General features: G+C 44.6%; 1 long non-coding RNA gene across 1 annotated transcript in view; it reads right to left on the reverse strand.

Moving 5' to 3' along the window:
* Nucleotides 1–22,438, reverse strand: part of LOC137347448 (uncharacterized) — a 277,338-nt gene that overhangs the window by 225,204 nt on the left and 29,696 nt on the right. The window lies entirely within an intron of this gene.

A 22,438-nucleotide genomic window follows, 5' to 3' on the forward strand; every position in this document is an offset into this window, starting at 1 on the left:
TCACTATTTAAAAAATAGTCTTTTCTGTTTTTCCGACTATAGTGGATAACTTCACATTTTTCCACATTATATTCCATCTGCCATGTTCTTGCCCATTCTTGTAGCCTGTTTAAATCCTCCTAAAGTCTCTTTGCATCCTCCGCATAACTCACATTCCCACCTAGTTTTGTGTCATCAGCAAACTTGTAAATATTACATTTGGGGCTGAAATTTATGTTGCCGCCGCTGATCACGGCAGTTGCTGTAAACAATGGTGGCCTGCATGCGTGGGCCGCACTTCGCAGAGCTGTCAGGATATCAAATGTGACAGCTCATTCAAATGGCTGGGGCGGACCCCCCCCCCCCCCAACCCAACCCCCCCCGCCACTCCCCCCCTCTCCCCCCCCCCCCCGATGACATGGAGGGGGCGGGCAGTCCATCCCTCGCAATAGCGTCAGGCACCATTTAAGGGCTTCGAGACCTTACAAATAATTAAAATTTTTAAAGAGAGATGTTTGAAGAAACTTTTGAAAACATTTGATTTGGATTTCTCCCACTGCCCCCCGCATAACCATGTAATTAACTACATGTCCTCTCCCCCCCAAAAAACACTTACCCTGCCCACCTGACCTTCCCCCGCAAAGTTCATACACTTTAATCTTTACCCATTCCCACCATCCCCTGAACTAATGATATTAGTTTTACCGCACTCCCCCTCCTGCACTGACAAGCTTGCCTGCTCCCCCATCCTCACCATTGACACGCCTTGGATCCCCGGACGGGGACCCGAAGGTGCAGGATTGTCGGTTACTGGTCCCAATATCACAAAGGACCAGATGGCGGGAGCGGGTAGGTCCAGTTATATATGCAGACTTGGCCCCCGTCGCCGAGCAGCAGGGGTGGGGGGTGGTGGTGGGAGGGTGACACTGCCACAAGGCCTCGCCGCCACCAGCAATATTGCGCTGGGCCTTCCTGGCATTTTCTGTCTCCCCCACCATGACCCCCCATGTTTGGAGGGCTGTAAAATCCAGCCCTTTGTCCCCACTTCCAAATCATTGATATAGATTAGTTGGGGCCCAAGCACTGATCCTTGCAGTACCCCACTAGTCACAGCCTCCCAACCTAAGAATGACCTGCTTATTCCTACTCTCTGTTTTCTCTCCATTAACCAATTCTCAATTCATTCCAGTACATTACCCCCAATCCCATGTGCTCTAATTTTGCTACTAACCTCTTGTGTGGGACCTTATCAAAAACCTTCTGAAAATCCAAATACACCACATCCACTGTTTCCCACTTTACTATTCTGCTAGTTACGTCCTCAAAAAACTCTAACAGGTCTGTCAAACGTGATTTCCCTTTCATAAATCCATGTTGACTCTGCCCAATCTTACCATGATTTTCTCTGTGTCCAATTATCACATCCTTTGTGATAGATTCTAGCATTTTCCCTACTACTGATGTCAGGCTAACAGGTCTGTAGTTTCCCATTTTCTCTCTCCCTCCTTTCATAAATAGTGGAGTTACATTTGCTACCTTCCAATCTTCAGGAACCACTGCAGATTCCGTTGAATTTTGGAAGATGATCACCAATGCATCCATTATCTAAGACACCTCTTTCAATATTCTGGGCTGTAGCTCATCAGGTCCAATGGATTTATTAACTTTCAGTCCCATTAATTTCTCCAGTTCAACTTTTCTACTATTTCTAATTTCTTTCAGTTCCTCATTCTCACTAGTCCCTTAATTCTTCAATATTTCTGGGAGGTTTTTTGTATCTTCCTCTGTGAAGACAAGCACAAAGTATTTGTTTAGTTTCTCTGCCATTTTCTTATTCCCCATTATAAAGTGCCCTGTCTTTGCTTGTAATGGACCCGCATTTGTCTTTTCTAATCTTTTCCTTTTTAGCTACCTATCGAAGTTTATACAGTCCATTTATGTTTCTTGCTAGTTTACTTGCATATTCAATTTCCTCTTTTTTTATTTGTTTTGTTGTCCTCCATTGCTGAATTCTAAAATTCTCCCAATCTTTAGGCTTACTACTTTTTTGACAACTTTATATACCTCTTCTTTTGATCTAAAACAATCGTTAACTTCTCTTGTTAGCCATAGTTGGATCACTTTTCCTGCTGTGCCTCAAAGAAATGTAAATTTGTGTAGAACAATGTATTATTTTTTTAAACGCTAGCCATTGCCTGCCAACCGTCATAATTTTTAATGTAGTTACCCAATCTACCGCAGTCAACTTGCCCCTCATACCTGCGTAGTTTCTTTTGTTTAGACCCTAGTTTCGGATTGAACTAAATCACTTTCAAACTTCATGTAAAATTCTATCATATTATGGTCACTGAGCCCAATGGGAAGTGGTGGCCACCCAATACGTGTGGCACTAAAGGTCACCATGGCGCTGAATGCCTATGCCTCAAGATCATTCCAGGGATCCACTGGAGACATGTGTGGGGTGTCCAGGTTTGAGGCTCATCACCGCATCAAGATGGTCACCAATGCCATCATCATGAGGGCAAGCCAGTCTGTGTGCTTTCGTACTCATCTGGACAGTGAAGCTGAGAGGGCCATAGGGTTCGGGGCCTTGCTGGATTCCCCCAGGTGCAGTGTGTCTTCAACTGCATGCATGTGGCTATCAAGGCTCCCATGGACCAAGCAGTGACCTTCCTCAACAGGAAGAACTTCCACTCACTGCTACCACTGCAAATGGTTCCTTCAGGTCTGTGCAAGGTCCCCAGGAAGCAGCCATGATGCCCACATATGAAGGCAGTGCCTGGTGCCAGACTTTTCAGACCACCCACCTGCCTTCAAGAATGGATACTGGGTGATAAGGGATACCCACGGAAGATGCCAGTGAGGAACCAAAGCACTAATGTGGAGGAAAGGTATTACTTCTGCCAAGGGACAACTCGAGCGACTATCAAGCAGGCCATAGGGCTTCTTCAGATGAGGTTCAGACACCAGGATAGATCAGGTGGAGCCCTTCATTCTGCCCCAGCAAGGGTCTCGCGCATCATGATGGTGTGCTGTGCACTGCACAATCTGGTGCTACAGAAGGGCAAAGCTTTAAACAATAAGGATCTCATGGAGCATGATGCTTCCTCTGATGAGGAAATGGAGGAAGATGTTGACCAGGCACTTTGTGATGAGGAACCCCAGAGATCACAGGCAAGGTGCAATGAGATATGTTCAAGGAGGCTCGCAGATGTATTAATGCAGGCACATTTCCAGATAATTCTTAATGACGGATTCATACAATTCAATAAAGCTACAGCTGTCTGCAGCCCTGTTGCCTTTTCCTACATTGCCCTTACCATTTACTATACCCACTAAGACATTAGACTGTGACATGGGGAATGCACTGACCTCGCTCAGTGTGGTCCTTCCCATCAGAGAGGACACCAAGGTACTGCTGAAGGCCCAGTGGGCCACCAGAAATGATAGGATTCCTCTTGCCTTGCAACATCACACATTTATTGGACAATAAATAGAATGCAAGGCAGCATGCATTAACAAAATGTAAACCTGTGAACCCCATTGTAGCTAAGTGCTCTTCTTAAATCTTTTACATTTGCTCAATGCATGGTGTTCCCTCTGCATTGTCAGCTGAGGTGGAGGTAGGCTGTTGATTTTGGTGCCTTGTGGCTTCTGATGACATGAAGGTTATCCTCTGGTTGCTTGAGGTGTGGTGGCCCCAGCATATTGAGGTCCTCCTGCACAATTACGTAGGCACCTCTGTTGTTGTGGCTATATGAGGTGCTGATGTCCCAGACAGAGGAGCTCAGGGACCGTTACCCATGCCAGGGCCCAGCACATCAGAATGCTGCTCATCTGCCCTTTCAGGGCACACTTGTATGTTCCGTCTCATCTGAGGAGATCTAGGACCTGTGGCAAGTCCAGGTGCTTCGCACCACCACCACCACCTCCCCGCCAGCCCAAACACCCACCCTTGCCCAGCCATTGCTTCATACAGCTCATGGAGGACGTGAAGGCATATAGGTTCGTGTGCATCTCTGGCATCCACTGAGCGGTCCACTGGGTGCGCCTCTCCATGAGGTTTACCAATATCATGATGCAGGAAGCCAGAGGCATGGCAGCACTCAACGCCTGGATGAACTCCTCCAACATCCATGCCAGGGTGTTCATAGCCTCTGGAAGCTCCACCAGGTGCTCCAATATCTCACGTTGCAGCTCAGGCATCTGCCGCCTTGTTGGCGACTCCGGAGACATGTCATCTGCCAGAAGCTCAGCATCACCCTGGCTCCCACAGTCCTCCGAGTGTGAGTGGCCTCAGCTGTCACAGTCTGCATCAGCTTCTCGGGCGTGTCTGTGCTGTGCTCACCTGGTTATGATGCCAGTTCTAACCATAAATGGATATTCACCAATGTGAGAGTATCTGTGACCCTCTGAGGTCTACTCCTCCTCCTCCGAGGTGGATGGCCAATCACTACAGCTGTCTGCTCTTGTCCTTGACCTGCGTGAGAGAGAAGATTGATTAGAGGGCAACGTGCACTCCATCACATCCTTCAGATTACTTGGACTGTGGAGCTCCATGTGATCATTGATTCTTGTACCCACCCATTAGGCCATTCTCTTTCTCAGGGCTTCACTCTTGTCTCACCATCTGCTCTTGACTGGGCCGCATACAAGCTCCAGTGCCTCCTCCTCCATCAGCATCAAGATGGCCAGATAAGGGACGCTGCAGTCACTTTTGGCCCTTTCTTTGGCGTTGAGCAGTCTTCTCTGGCAAGTACAGAAATGTCCATTGTTAATCACCTATCAAAGACATGCAAACGTCAATGCTGGTGATACCCTGACTGTTCAGAATGGTACCACAGGAATGTCTCCTGTATGTGGTCACTCATGAATGGCAGTGCAGGAGTCATCTCTGATCGGGGCCCTTCATAGAGAGGCTGACATGCCACTGACAGGCAATGCTGCTGCCTGGCCATTGCCAGTGGCTGAGTGGGCCTGGCCTTTCAACCAATCTCACCTTCATGCCGAGTCACTTGTAAGGCTGTAGAGTAAGCAATGTGTGGTGCACTCACCTTGGTGGAATGCATGAGGTCCTTAACTCACTTGTTGCACTGCAGCCAGGTTGGAGGGACGACCTTATGGCTACTGACCTCCTCTGTGCTCTTCATCCAGGCTTGCTTTGTCTGGCAGGTCGGTCTCTTCCTCCTGTCCCTGGGGAAGAGGACCACCCTCCTTGCCTGAGCAGCCTGGAGGAGACCTGCAGGAAAGCATTGCTGAGCCGTGAGGCCACCCTGGATCATCCTTCAGCCATTTATTGTGCTGCCTTCTTCAGGGCTTCACTGTGCCCCCTGTCATTCCCAGGAAAGGCATGTCGTACTGGTAACTTTAAACATGGACTCTATCCAGCATAGACTTGGCTGGAACAGAATTTTCCTTTTGTTTTAAATGAACAACAATGAACATTAAAAGTGGACACTGGCTGCAAAGATGTCCACCGAAGTCAACCGACCTTCGGCCTGGGTATTTAAAAACTGACTCATTGTCTGAAAGGACAAAAGAATTACCTTCCAGACTAAGCGGTTTCATCAACTGCCATCCTGAAACCATAGGGAGATATTCCTGAATTGAATGAGTTTCTCCTGAAACAAAGAAAATGATTGCCTTAACCCTCCTCAGGATGAATGGCTTACAACAATAAACCAGGATGGGTCTAATCAACCGAGACCCCCACCATATTTGGAAAAGGAACTGTGAAAAGTCATATAGTGGGGCAGCCGTGCTGATTTCCTTTTAAAAATCTGTAAAATATAGTGTGCAGAGAAAGCAGCAAGCAGACAAGGCTAAACCATAGTGCCTCAAAAGAACTGGAGGCTGTAACATCTTAAGGGCTCCAAATATGTACCTTTTCAAGTCCACCAGTGCAGAAAACCAATCTCTTAAGTGATGAGACTACAAGCAACTAACGTCATGATGTGCTGAAAATCCACCTCTTCAAGAAAATCATGCAACGACTTTGATATACGACTCCAGCTATCAAATCCACCTAACTACACTTCAGGAGTGAAAACGTCTTCTTCACCGGACCCGCAACACATGCCTATCCCCCAATACAAACCACATCGCTTATGACTTATGAACTATTGCTTTGCTTGTAATTTGTAAAAGTGCACTATCCTTTTGACAGCTTTCATTCTTGAGTGTGTGTGTGTGAGTGGTGACTGAGTGACGTAGCATTTGACTTTTGGGTTGAATGTATGAATAAAAATATTTAAACCCATGAAAGTGTTCTGCTGGTTATTCAAATTGGCCATACACTCAGGGGTTAAGAAACACACACATTTTCTTCATCAAAAACACACTGATTATGGACGTTAAAAGGAAAAGAACTGTGGGGCTGAATTTTATGCCTCCCCAGTGGGTCAGTTGGTGGCATGGGGGCAGCGTGAAATTGAGCAGGTGGCTCCAGGAGGCCTACCCGCCCCGCTCCTGCTTCCGGTCGATTTTACGGTGGTCGGGCGTGGGGGGGAAATGGCCCGCCCACCCGAGGCCAATCAAGGCCCTTAAGTGGCCGTTGAGTGGCCACTTAAGGGCCCGTGCCCGCCTCCACGGGTATTTTACCCATGGCAAGCGTGCATGCTGGGGACGTGAAAGGCTGCCCAGCAATAGCTGCTGGCCATTCTGCGCCCCCGGGGTGTGGGGGGGTTGGGGCGAGCATGGCAGTTAGGCACAGGGTGCCCGACTGAGGGCTGGCCCTGCCTCCCAACCCACCCCCGGGACCCAAGACCCCCCCCCCTCCCCTCAAACTACCACTTCAACCTCACCAGGGAAGGATCGATCCCCCTGGTGAGGCATGCCCAACTCACTCAATCTCCAGGGCCCATGGCATCGGCTGGGCTGCAGACCCAGCAGTGGCCAGCGCTCCCGGTGGAGCTGCTGGGACTAAGAGCTGCAGGCCCACTGATTAGCCGGCAGCTCACTGAGGCGGGACCTCCTCCCTCAAGTGGATGGAAGTCCTGCCTCGGGACAATTAAAGCCCGGGGATCTGTAAAATACGGGACGGATCCCCAGGCTAGGCGAAAGTGGGTGCGTCACCGACTTTCACGTCCGTGGCGAATTCCCGTCCGCCCAAGGTAAAATTCAGCCCGGAGTTTCAGTTCTCTCTCAATTCAGTCCATCACACCCCCTTGTGGGTAGATGGAATTGTCAAAGTGCTGACAGCCCTTTAAATATGGCGCCAGCACTTCCAGCGGCATAACCTCATGCTGCCCAAGCCACTTGAGTGGACAGCTCCTCTACCTTCCACAAGTTAATTGACCAGATGCCCTGGAATCAAGTCTGCCAGCACACCCCTCCTGCCCAAGCAGCAGCGGCTCCCACTTACGGTCCCGGCAGCAGGACCTCAGGACTTTCGGCAAAATTCGGCCCATAGTTAAACAAAATGACAGCATATAGTTATTTACACTGTTCACAAATACCAATTATACAGGATTCTCAATCAAATACTTACTAAAACCCAAGACAGATAAATACATTAAAATAAAATTGAAGACCCTAGCCCCAAAATTTATAAAGGTCTTGGAATTAGGCAGGGCATCCGTTTGCCCCAGAGCCACATACATCAAAGCAGACACAATTGAGAGGGCAAGGGGAAACTCCAAGGGGCCAGATTCTACCAGGTGTGTATGCCAGGAGAAAGCTGGCATACGGGTTCACTAAGTGACCAACGTAGGGCAAACTTGATGCTTCAATTCTGGGCCTTGCCCTAGACTCTCAAAAACTTCAGCCATCTATCTGGATACATTGTTCCTCTTTGACCATTTCGAATTACAGTACAGACTGCAGCCTCTGCTGACCCACCAAATGCTGACCACCACCACTTCTCCCATCTCCTGCTCTAGAAGTGCCCAAGATGTGCCCATGGTGGTGTAGGTATATACTAATTTTGCTAAAACAAGGAAATCTCTTCCTGACCTCAGATATTCTGACACAGTTAGCAGCAAAGGTTCCCTGTGGGCAGATCGAGGCACTTTGGCACATTTTGTGGGCCATTATATTTATGGTGATGGCCCCAACATTTTCCTGCTCCTATAACAAGAGGATATTAAAAGTTGTTGAATGGTATGCACAGGGGAGCAATTGTATTCTTTCTTTTAGTAAATAATGCCTCATTGTGTGACTTGCATCTGTTTTTAATTGAGGACCTCTGTCTACTGAGGACTATTAGTGTTGTATTTCAGTGCATTGCAGTGATTGCTACATACCTAACTGGGAATGACTACAGTTGGTTGTCATAAAATGAATGCAGTCTTCATAGTAAGTCTAAAACAATATTCTACTCCCCTTCAAAAATATCCACATTGTGCATCCTTCATTTCTTTTCCTGATGAAAAATCACATCCAAAAATACATGCACATCACAACGACCTCAGCATGACACATAAAGCACGCAACAATGCAGGCTGATATCATTGATGCATTTGCATGTGGCTCCAGACCTGACATTTCGTCAAGAAAATAAGTGCAAATTTAGAACATAAGAACATAAGAAATAAGAGCAGGAGTAGGCCATTTGGCCCTTCAAGCCTGCCCCGCCATTCAATAAGATCATGGCTGATCTGCCCCAGACTTCAACTCCTCTTTCGTGTCAGCTCCTCATCACCCTCAACCCCCCGATATTTCAAAAATCTATCTACCTCCTCTTTCTTTTTCTCAAATTCAAAAGAAAATTGTTTTTGTTAGCAATTCACCACACAAAAATTAATCTGGGGATTTATTGATGCAAAATGGTATTAAACTATTTTAAATAACTCTGCTTAGGTAGAACTCAAGTTCATCCTATTTGACTGGTCCGCCAATGTGATATAGGCATAGTGATTGGCATCAGGTGGCAGGACTATATCTCCAACACAGAAGTCCTTGAAGCGGCCAACACCCCCAGCTTATACACACTACTGAGTCAGCGGCGCTTGAGATGGCTTGGCCATGTGAGCCGCATGGAAGATGGCAGGATCCCCAAAGACACATTGTACAGCGAGCTCGCCACTGGTATCAGACCCACCGGCCGTCCATGTCTCCGTTATAAAGACGTCTGCAAACGCGACATGAAATCGTGTGACATTGATCACAAGTCGTGGGAGTCAGTTGCCAGCATTCGCCAGAGCTGGCGGGCAGCCATAAAGACAGGGCTAAATTGTGGCGAGTCGAAGAGACTTAGTAGTTGGCAGGAAAAAAGACAGAGGCGCAAGGGGAGAGCCAACTGTGCAACAGCCCCAACAAACAAATTTCTCTGCAGCACCTGTGGAAGAGCCTGTCACTCCAGAATTGGCCTTTATAGCCACTCCAGGCGCTGCTTCACAAACCACTGACCACCTCCAGGCGCGTATTCATTGTCTCTCGAGATAAGGAGGCCCAAAAGAAGAAAGATTGAAGTTGGAAGCCAATTGCTGGATGCCTCAGACCAGGTGGTTGTACCTGTGGAGAAGTTTGTCCCACAGCTAGTTAAACTTTATCGTACATTACTTTGAACAGCTGCTCTTAAGTATATGTTGCTCTGCAGTGCTGAAATTCAGCTTGTGCCATTGCAATTGAAAACGGGTCCCATACTTCATTCGGAAAATTATCTGTCTTCATAGAAAGAAAAATAAACATTGAGAAGCCATGAGTTTGAGTGAACACAAGGCATGTTCAACATCCAAATGGAGACTATTGGGAGTGTTAGATACCAGAGGGATGTGCCAAATAATCGTTTATCATCCTTGATTTATCTGATGTCCAGCTATCCTATTAATAGTCTGTTAACAGTGACTTTAATGATGACACATCACAAGGAGTGTGAAATAGAACAGGTTCCCCATGCCATTGCCATTAACCATCAGCAAGTCAGCACTTTGAATGTAAGAAGCCCATTTTGGAAGTTACCCATGTGAGTTAATGAGGTCCATTAATCATGAAGCCGTACTTTGTTTTTTTGTTGACTTGTGTATCTGAATATATTCTGTTTTTTATTTAAAAAATCCATTAAGTATCTTATATAATCAGCAGATTCCCTGTGGTATCCTTCACAGGTAGTTTGGCCTCTGGAGCATGGTTGTCATGTTTAAGTGCGAACCTGGTATATTACTTTAAGACTACAGTGCCAGTCCTGGCAGTGGAAATCCAGGTAATTGTCACTCAGGTCATTTAGAGGTTAATAAATTGTTTATAAATTTTGAGCTCTGGGTCACTTTTATTGCAGATTGTTTTGCATTTCCAACATTGGGCCAAAATTTGCTGGCAAAATAACAATTTGTTAAAGGCACACATCATTATTAGTGTGCAAAAAGCCCAGCAATTTGTGATGAGGCAGAGATACACATGAATTGAGACCCACCACAAGTTGCTGGATGATTTGCATAGCTCCGCTGTTAACCTCGCAAAAGCAGGAGCTCCTTATCAACCTCCCCCTGAATATCAATAAATTGTTGTGTTTGCACTGTAAAAATACATTAAACTTGCCACAGAAGGTTAAGGCTGCTATTTCACAGAGAAAGGAGCTTTATCAACCTCAGAGGCCCAGAAAGGGAACAATTGAAACAATGGAGTCTCACTTTTGCATGAAGTAAATTATTCTTCAAGCTTTTGAATTGTTTTGTTACTTTTTCTTTCTTTTTTCTCTCTCTCCCTTAATCCAATCTTTCTGTTATGTTTATGCCGGGTTGCTGGATGTCATATGTATTTTAGTTTTAGTTTAGTTTAGAGATACAGCACTGAAACAGGCCCTTCGGCCCACCGAGTCTGTGCCGACCATCAACCACCCATTTATACTAATCCTACACTAATCCCATATTCCTACCACATCCCCACCTGTCCCTATATTTCCCTACCACCTACCTATACTAGGGGCAATTTATAATGGCCAATTTACCTACCAACCTGCAAGTCTTTGGCATGTGGGAGGGAACCGGAGCACCCGGAGAAAACCCATGCAGACACAGGGAGAACTTGCAAACGCCACACAGGCAGTACCCAGAATTGAACCCGGGTTGCTGGAGCTGTGAGGCTGCTGTGCTAACCACTGCGCCAATGTGCCGCCCAATACAGATATCATACTTTTATTAAATCACCAACTGGTTTATTTACAGCAGATCATAACAGTCAGTGTGTTTTCTATAGAAGATCCTTGCTGTGTCTTTTGGTTTCACTTTTAACTCTTAAGCTCCACCCATAGGCTTAAGCAATCAAACACAGTGAACACGGATAGGTAGACAGACTGATACAATTAAACCCAGATCAATCAAATACGACACTTTCTCTCTTTATTTCTCTTTTTATATCTAATTTGACTTTAATTCACCCTATGCCCTTCTCTATCATTCTTCACTGTTGGTCCCATCGCTTACCAAGATTCCAGGTGCCCTGATGACCTTGTCATGCTATTATCAGCTCGCACTTCTAAAATTTACGGTGCAAAATTAATTGGAGCTGAAGGGTGAGTAAAAAAAAAAATCCAACTCACAGTGCTCACTGCAAGATGTCCTGCTCCAGTAAATTCTGGTCCATTAATATCTAGTGTGATGGACACATGCTGGATTTCGTATCTAGTGATATCATGCGAACATCATCAGTACAAGGGATGCGGTGGTTGAAGTAAAAGTCCCACCACCACTTACTCAGCAGGACACTGGAGCAACAATAAAATGTGACTTGGCCAGCATCACCCACAACCTGAGAATTTTTTTAATGCTAGAGGTAAGATTTTTATCTGCATAAAATATATAGACATCGGTGTTTATGAGAAAACTTTTCACGGTTAAACGATTATATAAATGATAAGAGTTCCTCTTAAAATTAAAAACATCCAACAACCTTAACATACCAGCAAAGATATATTTAAATGATCAATAAATGTCTGAAATGTTGAAAACAAAATAAAATTATTAAAATCTCCTCTCTGACCATATGAAATATACCAGCTAAATTTTATGTTAATCTGTCAAACTGTTGTTTAATTCTGCTGATATCTTTCTTATTAATTTTCTGAATGTGGGTGTCATTGGTAAAGCCAGCATTTATTGCCCATCCCCAGTGACCTCAAGAAGATGATGGTCAACCTCCTTCTTGAACTGCTGCAGTCTGTATGATTCAGGTACTTCCACAGTGCTGTCAGGTAGGGAGTTCCAGGGGTTTGACCCAGTCATGATGAAGGAATGGGTGATAGTTGTCTAAACCAGGTCAGAGTTGGACAAGACTGATTTACCGATCAGTGGAGATATGGACTCAAAGATTCATTTCTCTACACCCTTGTTATGATTCCATGTGATCTTGGTTCATCAACTCCCAATTCACAAATGAGGATTAGAGCCAATGACATTTCATGGAAACTCTCTAATTTGTGGATTATTTTGATGATGTATACAAGTTTCATCCAGAACCATGTATGACTAACATTTCTCTCTTGCTCTGAATTATTTCAAAATCCACAATTCAACAGTTCAAACCGTAAACAAACAAATGGGCTTCAGGAACTACCCAGTTGATTGCAGATCAAAGTACTGCCAATGACAGAACAATTACTCATCATGTACCAACCACTGACTCCCATTACTTGGAAATTTTAAACTCACAGCTCCTCACATTTGACAGATAAACAAATATCTTAACGCTCTGGGAAGGAGCGTCTGAAAATAACCCTGACTGCCTACCAATCCATCATACATATGGCAAACAACGGTAATTACACTTACAGAGACAAAAATATGAGTTCAATGGTAAACTTGATGCTGTGGTTCTCTGCTCATGAATACCTTGGGTGGGTGGAAATGTGGGTTTGTGTGTATATGCATTGTTGAATGGGGAGGGAGGAGGTGTGAAAGAAGCAAGGTGCACAGAAACAAGCAGCAATACTTCTTTAGGGTTGTGGCCATCAAATGAATGATCCCAGATCTACTTTTTGAAATAGGCACAAATTGATGGTCAGGAATGGAAGTTTTTTTTTATCAATGGAGAAAATGATGTATTATTTATTATTTCTGATGCTGATGGGAGGGATTCACTGATCTTGTTGAAGGTCAGAGGGAGCTTGTGGAACCTTTGCTTGGCAAATTTATTAGAGTTTTTTGAGGATCTTATGAGCAGAGTGGATAAAGGGGACCCAGTAGATGCAGTGCATTTGGATTTCCAAAAGGCATTCAGTAAGGTTCCACATAAAAGGTTACTACCCAAGATAAGATCTCTTGTGTTGGGGGTAATATATTACTAAGGATAGCAGATTGGCTGACTAACAGGAAACACAGAGTTGGGATAAATGGGTCATTTCCAGGTTGGCAAGCTGTAAGTAGTGGGGTACTACAGGGATCAGTGCTGGGGCCTCAAATATTTACAGTCTATATTAATAATTTGGATGAAGGGACCGAGTGTATTGTAGCCAAATTTGCTGACGAAACAAAGATAAGTGGGAAAGCAAGTCCTGAGGAGGACAGAGAGAGTCTGCAAATGAATGGAGGTAGTTTAAATAAGTAGGTAAAAAATTGGGAGATGAGGTATAGTGTGAGAAAATGTGAGGTTATCCACTGTAGAAAGAATAGAAAATCAAAATATTATTTAAATGCTGAGGTGCAGAGGTATCTGAGTGTCCTCGTACATGAATCACAAAAAAGTTAGCATGCAGGTACAGCAAGTAATGAAGAAGGCAAATGGAATGTTGGCCTTTATCACAAGAGGATAGAGTATAAAGTAGAGAAGTCTTGCTACAACTGTACAGCACATTGGTGAGACCATACCTAGAGTGCTGTGTACAGGTTTGGTCTCTTTATTTAAGGAGGGATACGTATTGGAGGCAGTGCAGAGAAGGTTCAGTAGACTGATTCCTGGGATGAATGGGTTGCCTTATGAGGAAAGGTTGAGCAGGTTGGGCCTGTACTCACTGGAGTTTAGAAAAATGAGCGATGATCTTTTTGAAACAGATAAGATTCTGAGGGTGCTTGACAGGATAGATGCTAAGAGAATGTTTCCCTCCTGAGGGAATCTATAACTAGGGGACACAGGACACAGTTTGAGAATAAGGGGATAAGGGGTCTCCCATTTAAGCTGGAAATGAGAAGAAATTTCTTCTCTTGGAGGGTTGTTAATCTTTAGAATTCTCTACCCCAGTGCGCAGTGGAGGCTGGATCATTGAATATATTCAAGGCTGAGACAGGTTTTTCATCTACAAGGGAGCCAAGGGTTATGGGGGCAGACAGGAAAGTGGAGTTGCAGCCATGATCAGATCACTATGATCTTATTGAACAGTAGAGCAGGCTCGAGGGGCTAAATGGCCTACTCCTGCTCCTATTTCTTATGTTCGTATGTTTGTTGGAGATCACCCTTGTCTGGCAATTATGAGGCATTAATGTTATCTGTTGTTTGTCAGCCCAAGTCGGGATACATTTGAGATATTGCTCGAATGGTTAGTGGGGCTGACTTGAGGTACAGCATAGACACCATTTCTGTTCTCAAGAGTGAGCTGGACAGAATTCCCTGGCTTGTCTAGATACGTGTCCAGACATTCCACAAGCTGCATGTGTGGCTTAATGGAGACTCGCCTATGATATACACCTCCATAGTCCGAATTCTCGAATTTTGGATATTTCTCTTTAATGACTTGGATTTGGAAAATATTTGAGTTCTGAGCAATCTTCATAATTCAGCCACTGAAGACTTACTGTATTGTACCCCATTGACCCAATTGGTAACCACACTGCCCTGTGTGGCTCAAAGCCAGATAGACTGAGAAGACCCTCAAGTTTGTTCAATGATTTGTTCTGAATTAGCTTTTAAGCTATTAGGGGAAGGATGATACATTTAAAGGGATGATAAGCATATGAGGAAGAAGGGAATAGGGGATTATACTGATATGAGTCAGATAAGGAAAGATGGAAGGAGGCTCAAGATTAGATTAGATTAGAGATACAGCACTGAAACAGGCCCTTCGGCCCACCGAGTCTGTGCCGACCATCAACCACCCATTTTATACTAATCCTATATTCCCAACAAACATCCCCACCTGTCCCTATATTTCCCTACCACCTACCTATACTAGTGACAATTTATAATGGCCAATTTACCTATCAACCTGCAAGTCTTTTGGCTTGTGGGAGGAAACCGGAGCACCCGGAGAAAACCCACGCAGACACAGGGAGAACTTGCAAACTCCACACAGGCAGTACCCAGAATCGAACCCGGGTCCCTGGAGCTGTGAGGCTGCGGTGCTAACCACTGCACCACTGTGCCGCATGGAGCATAAACACTGTCAAGGGCTGGTTCTATGCTGTATAATTCTGTGTAACTTATCTGTGGTTGCCGTTCACCCCAGTGTTCATGTGCCCCACAGCATTCCTAGTCCCTGATCATTGTCAAGTGAATCCAGATAGGAACATAGGAACAGAAGTAGGTCATTCAGCCCATCGGGTCTGCTCCACCATTTAGTTAGATCATGGCTGATCATCTACCTCAGTGCCACCTGGGCTCTTATTTGAAATCTATCGATTTCTGTCTTGAACATACTCAATGATAGCACCTCCACAACCCCCTGGGGTACAGAATTCTAAAGATTCACCATCCTCTGAGTAAAGAAATTCCTCTTCATCTCAGTCTTAAATGACCTACCCCTTATTCTGAGATTATGTCCCCTGGTTCTAGACTCACCATCCAGGAGAACCATTCCTATGTTCCCATGTTCCTATTAGGATTCACTTGACAATGATCAGGGAGTGGGAATGCTGTGGGGCACATGAACACTGGGGTGAACTGTCACATCCTGTCACACCCTGTAAGAATTTTGAAAGTTTCGATGAGATCTCCTCTCATTCTTCGAAACTCTGGAGAATATAGGTCCAGTTTCCTCAATCTCTCCTCATAAAATAATCCCGCCATCCCAGGGATTAGACTGGTGAACCGCCGTTGCACTCCCTCTATGGCAAGTATATCCGTCCTTAGATAAGGAGACCAAAACTGTACACAATACTCCAGGTGTGGTCTCACCAAGGCTCTATATAATTGCAGCAAGACATCTTTACTTCTGTACTGAAATCTCCTTGCAATGAAGGCCGACCTACCATTTGCCTTCCTTATTGATTGTTGCACCTGCATGCTAGCTTTTAGTGACGAGTGATGGACAGGATCAGGCTCAGCTGTGAGGATTCCGTCCCGCCTGGTTGAAAAACCTGGGCTCTTACTTGAAGAATAGCTGTTGCAGATTATACCAGAAACTAGCTGGGGGAGGTGGTGGTGTAGTGGTATTGTCACTGGACCAGGGATCCAGCATATTGCTCTGGGGGCATGGGTTCAAATCCCACCACAGCAGAAGGTGAAATTTGAAATCAATTAATAAAAATCTGGAATTAAAAAAGCTAGTCTAATGATGGCCATGAAACCATTGGCAATTGTTGTAAAACCTGAAGAATTATTCATTTCAAAACAATTTACCTACAGCACTGTTTACTACAAAATACAATGTGATTTGTTATATTCTTAATTACAATAATTAAGGCAACAATTCATCTTAATCACTGTTGTTAAAGCAGAATGCTGAGTTGTATCAAAGTCACTTTCTTTTATTTACTAAATGCAAAAGGAACACCTTATGACTCTGATAGTCAAAGATCATAAGATGCCTATGAGCAAAGACAGAAATTGAATCCATCCGTGTGGAGACAATAAATCAAGGCTCCACCTGCTCTCTCAGGTGGACATAAAAGATCCTATAACTCTACTTTAAAGAAGAGCAGAGCTGCTCTCCCTGGTGTCCTAGCCAATATCTATTCCTCAATCAACATCACTAAAAGGCAGATTATCTAGTGTAGGCTATCCTCCTTTCTTGGATAAGCTACTTAACCCTTGTGGCTCGGAGGCTTACTCTGGATATCAATGACTCAACGGGACAGGAGGGTGGACCCCTGCCTCATCAGCCTGGACCAGGAGAAGGCTTTTGACAGGATATCGCACACCTACATGATGGATGTGCTTTCCAAAATGGGGTTTGGGGAGGGAATCTGCAATTGGATCCAACTGCTCTACACAAACATCAGTAGCGCAGTCTCAATCAATGGGTGGGAATCGGAAAGTTTCCCGATCAAATCTGGAGTCAGACAGGGCTGTCCTCTCTCCCCGGTCTTGTTTGTTTGCTGTATTGAACCCTTTGCTGAGTCTATTAGGAAGGATGCGAGCATAAGAGGGGTGACAATCCCAAGCAGCGGAGGCACTCAGGTTAAAACCTCCCTGTACATGGATGACGTCGCCGTCTTCTGCTCGGATCTGCTGTCCGTGCGCAGACTGATGAGCATCTGCGACCAGTTCGAACTGGCCTCGGGAGCCAAAGTTAACCACGGCAAGAGCGAGGCCATGTTCTTTGGGAACTGGGCTGACCGATCCTTTGTCCCCTTCACCGTCAGGTCAGATTACCTGAAGGTGCTGGGGATATGGTTCAGAAGGGCCAGGGCGTGCACCAAAACCTGGGAGGAGCGAGTAGCCAAGGTACAACAAAAGTTGAGCATGTGGGGGCAGCGATCTCTCTCCATTGTGGGTAAGAACCTGGTCATCAGGTGTGAGGCGCTCACGTTGTTGCTGTACGTGGCGCAGGTCTGGCCCATACCCCACTCCTGCGCTGTGGCAGTCACCCGAGCCATTTTCTGCTTCATCTGGGGATCTAAAATGGACCGGGTCCGGAGGGACACGATGTTCAAATCTCTGGACAAGGGTGGGAAAAATGTACTCAACGTGGCCCTCATCCTGATGACCACCTTCGTGTACGGCTGCATCAAGCTGTGTGTAGACCTCCAGTACGCAAACTCCAAGTGTCACTACGTGCTGAGGTTCTATCTGTCCCCGGTGTTGCGAAGGATGGGCCTGGTCACATTGCCGCAGAACGCTCCATGCAGTTGGGCCGTGCTGTACCACCTATCCTTCATGGAGCAGTTTCTGCGGGAAAACACCTTTGACCACCGGTCCATCAGGCAGTGGTCTGCATGGAATGTCCTCAAGGCCCTACGGGAAAAGGAGACGGTGGATCCTGTCGAATGGTTCCCCGAGCAGACCGTCAAAGTCATTTGGCGGAATGCCTCATCACCAGAACTTTCAAACAAGCACCAAGACGTAGCTTGGCTGGTCGTGAGAAAGGCCCTCCCCGTCAGATCCTTCATGCACACCCGAACTCTCGCCCCCTCCGCACAATGCCCCCGCGGTGGCTGTGGTGGGGAAGAGACGGTTGCCCACCTCCTCCTGGAATGTGTCTTTGCAAAGCAGGTGTGGAAAGAGATGCAGTGGTTTTTGTCGAGTTTCATCCCAAGCAGCTCTGTAACACAGGAGTCTGTGCTCTACGGGCTGTTCCCAGGGACGCACACCGAGACAAACTTCAACTGCTGCTGGAGGACTATCAATTCGGTGAAAGACGCCCTTCGGTCTGCCCGAAACTTGCTGGTCTTCCAGCGCAAAGAGTTGTCCACCACCGAATGTTGCAGACTGGCACATTCCAAGGTCCAGGACTACGTGCTGAGGGATGCACTAAAGCTTGGGGCAGCCGCAGCAAAGGCTCAATGGGGAAAGACCACAGTGTAAGGTCCCCCCACCAAGCTGAACTGAGGGGCTGGATCCATGGGAAACCCCTCGAACTGTATCGGGAAAATTTCTGTCTCCTGTATAATGTAAAAATGTATCTGGCAGGACAAATGTGAAATGGAAGGGCTGTGAGGCAACTCATAATTGTATAGAAGGAAACTGATCACCTTTGCACTGTTTGTATTTTTTGACTTGATGCTGTTTTAAACTGTTTGGGAATGTAATTTTTACAGATTTTTATGAATAAAGTATATTTTGGAAATAAAATAAAAAATCAATGACTCAATGTACACTTTACTTGTATTACCAGCAACACCTTTATTAACACAAATCCCTTAGCATATAAATCGATATCAATGTAGGAATACTTTTACGACCAGGTGGGAAGGGGTCTAGGGGTTCCCTCTTAGCCTTTGCCTGGTTTAACCGTAACAAGGTTTAATTTTAGAAACACCGTGTTTTTAGCTATGCCTTCAGTGAATCCTTGTTCACTTCACTGCTCCAATTGTAAGGCAAAGAAATCAGACAGGTTTCCTTAGATTCAAACAAGAAAGGTAGACGCTTATTAATCTTAAACCGTAATCCAGTTAATGAATACGAATATGCAACGCGACCACACTAGCATGCATACACGATAAATACACATGCAGATAGAGACAGAAAAAGTAGAAGGAATAAAGGGGAAAAGTTTGAGGCAATCTGTTAGTTATTTACTGTCCTTTGAGTTCAATGTGGAGTCTTTGGTTGCCAGTAAGTCCTGCTATTTGTTGGGGCCCAGTTCACACTTCAATTTGTTTCGATGTCGAAGTCATTTCTCTCTTCAGGTGCATGTGTCTTCTGTGGATCCGGTGGCTTAGGAGAAAGCTAGAGAGACAGCCAGGAGAGAGGCTTGCTTGTCCCAGCATCAGTTCTGCCTTCTTCCTTTCTGGGTGGCACAATTAAAAAAAAAACAGGTTTCCCAGCAGGTTAGTCATGTGACTAGCTCCTTATTTAGAACAGTCTCTCCTGCGAGGTTTGCGGATTGTATTATCTGAGCAGGTCCTGGAATGCTCTTCCTTACACCTTCAATGTCGGGTGATCAGAATCCATTTGGGTTAATTGGATCAAGGAATAGTCCTTTGTCTCCGTAAGCAGGTCTCTTAGTATGCAAATGTCCTTCCAGCCCAGTGTCTGGTGATCTTTAAACAAGTAATTTCTTCATTCCAGCAACTGTTTAAAATCAATGTTCATATGACAAAATTAATATGCCTCATTCTTGGCAGGTGGGGGTCTGCATGACAATACTGACGCAAATATCTGATGATGTAAACTTATAATCCGGTTGCTTGGTTCCTTGAGAGACAGACAAGTTCGGGTGGTTGGACCGTCCTGTAACTCACATTGACAGCTGACTAGGCTATCCCTTCTACGGACTGCAGCCCCCAAGGTACAAACCCATTCAAGATTTGACTGAAAACTTACAATCACCCACACGGCTGATCGTTACCAATGTTGATTGTATGCCTGGATCTGGAGATGACCGGTCCCCGTCCTTCTTCACCTGACTGCAGAACAGTGATGCCCTCTTTTTATAATCATACGACTCAAACATATCAAACATATTTCCTGTTGTTCATTCTGTTCAATGTCCAGTAGTGAGCACCTCTTGGTTTATTCCATGCATAGTCCAGACGAATATGATCAGCTCATACTGGTTGAAACCATACAGTCATTCCATGGAAGAAATATCCCAGATGAATATGATCAGCTCTCATCATTTAAACAATCCTCCTGCTGTTTTGAGGCAATACAGTAAAAGTACCTGGCTACGAGGTTGATGAAGGTGTGACTGTCCCATCTCTCTCCTCGAGAGAAACCAATCATAGTTACAATGGCTAGATTCCAATACTATCTGATGCTGGCCTTAGGTGCATGACAGTTCCTTGATTGTATTATATCGATGGCATGTTTCTTGTACATTGTCTAGGGTAATCAGTCTCTTAATTGCATCAGCCAATGGCAGGTAATAGCTTTTCCCTGGTACCATTGTTCCATGATAGCAATCAGTCACTGTCCGAATCCTTTTGATGAGCCACCGTCTTTTATAAATATCCTGATTAACCTCTTGCAGCCCAGCCCTGTGCCATTGGCTGCAGCTTGGCTTTTGTATTTTATAGTTTATAAACATGACTTCAAAACATGTCCTGGATTTTTATATTCCATAAATTTCTCAGTTGGAGGGGATTCCCATCCTACACTAGTCATTCTCACATTGCTATTTGTGGGAGCTTGTGAGACAGGTGGTAGTGAATCGGTTTTAATTTTCCATTATGGAAGAGAAAATCAGACAAGGTGGCTGATTCACTATTGCACATTTTCCACTCAACGATGAAATCTAAAATTGCCATCCTTGTGCAAAGAAGATTGTCATTAACAGCGATAAATCTTCCTGTCAGATTTATTTCAAATTAAGCGAGTTTTCGCAACTTCTCAGGTGCAACTGAATCTTTTGAACTATTCTTCAATTGCTTTTAGCCGAGGATAGTTTCAAGAACAAAACATTGTGAGGATCTATCTGTTGGCCCTCAAAACTCTGCACTGGATTTCCTCTCTAATGATCCCTCCCAAGATGGGACTCCATGCAGAAAGTTTTGCACAAAATGTGTCCCAACCCCACTGAATATGACCTGCTCAATCCTAACATTCTAAGATTAAAAATATATGACTGATAGATTGTGTCAGAACTATTCAGTTAGAAACATCTCTTAGAAAAAATATAGAAGAGAATAGTTAAATTATACATTTCCACATTGTTTTGATTTGTAAACTCCAAAGGAATTTTTGTTTCAAATTTAAAAGATTTGGTATATGTACCTCCCATCCCCTTTAACATTTTGGTTAAAATATTTCGGCTGTTAGAAATTTTGAGTCTGCAACATTTTTTTGTCAGTGTGTGGTAGTCTTGTCATTAAGAGATGGGACTAGGCTCAGTTTTGAGTTGGGGAATGCAGATGAATCTAGCTGAATCTAGCAGAGTGGCCATTAATTTAATGTGTGGCAAGATTGGTGAATGCACAACAAAGAAATGCTCTGTTTTAGATGGGCAGGAAAATAAACTGAAAAGAGTATTTTCAATATAGACTAAAAGATCCTCATGGATCTGTGGATATTTTATTCAGAAAGGAAGTTAAGGATAGCATTTTTAAAGTACAATATATTAATATATGTCATGGGAGACAAATTAAACTTTAGTGTTTGATGTGAATAAGTGGTAGAGGAATGACAATGGAGGATTGGTTGTGAAGTTAATTATGTTTTAGTCATGACTTTGTTTTTGTTACCCGAAACTAGGTAAAGGATGATTATGTAGTACTATGACATGATCACAAAAAAAAAGAGACAGGACTAGGAAGCTAGAGATTGGGAGTTCAAATCACACCATGCACAAGTTGGGAAACTGAATTCAGTAAAGGTGGTTAGTTTGCGGCATCAGGCAAACAGACCATTAAAGTGATTGTAAAAACCCAACTGGTTCACTAATTTTGCTCAAGCAACAGAAACTGCCACCTCTAACTGGTCTGTCAGGTAAGTAACTCCAGCCCCACACGATACAGTACTTTTAATGCCCTCAGAAAAAGGATAGATAAATATGGCCTTGCCAATGTTATCTATACCCAAAGCATAAAGTAAATATAGGACAGGCATGTTTTTGTCATGTCACCAGCATCACCAAAATGCAGAGAATGACAGTGAGCACAAGTCTGTTATTTTGCAAAGTTTTTTAAGGAGTTACTGTTCTACAGGTAGTGGTTTGTTTGTTTCTGTTTAGCCATCCTTCACCAGATGTGGCTGGACCACATAAAGTGTTATCAGGTCCTGCTCTGATCTTCCAAAATTTCTAACTATTTCAGGGTTATCCTGGAATGCAAGG

Source organism: Heterodontus francisci, chromosome 32 (genome assembly GCF_036365525.1).
Source record: "Heterodontus francisci isolate sHetFra1 chromosome 32, sHetFra1.hap1, whole genome shotgun sequence".
NCBI classification, from domain to species: domain Eukaryota; kingdom Metazoa; phylum Chordata; class Chondrichthyes; order Heterodontiformes; family Heterodontidae; genus Heterodontus; species Heterodontus francisci.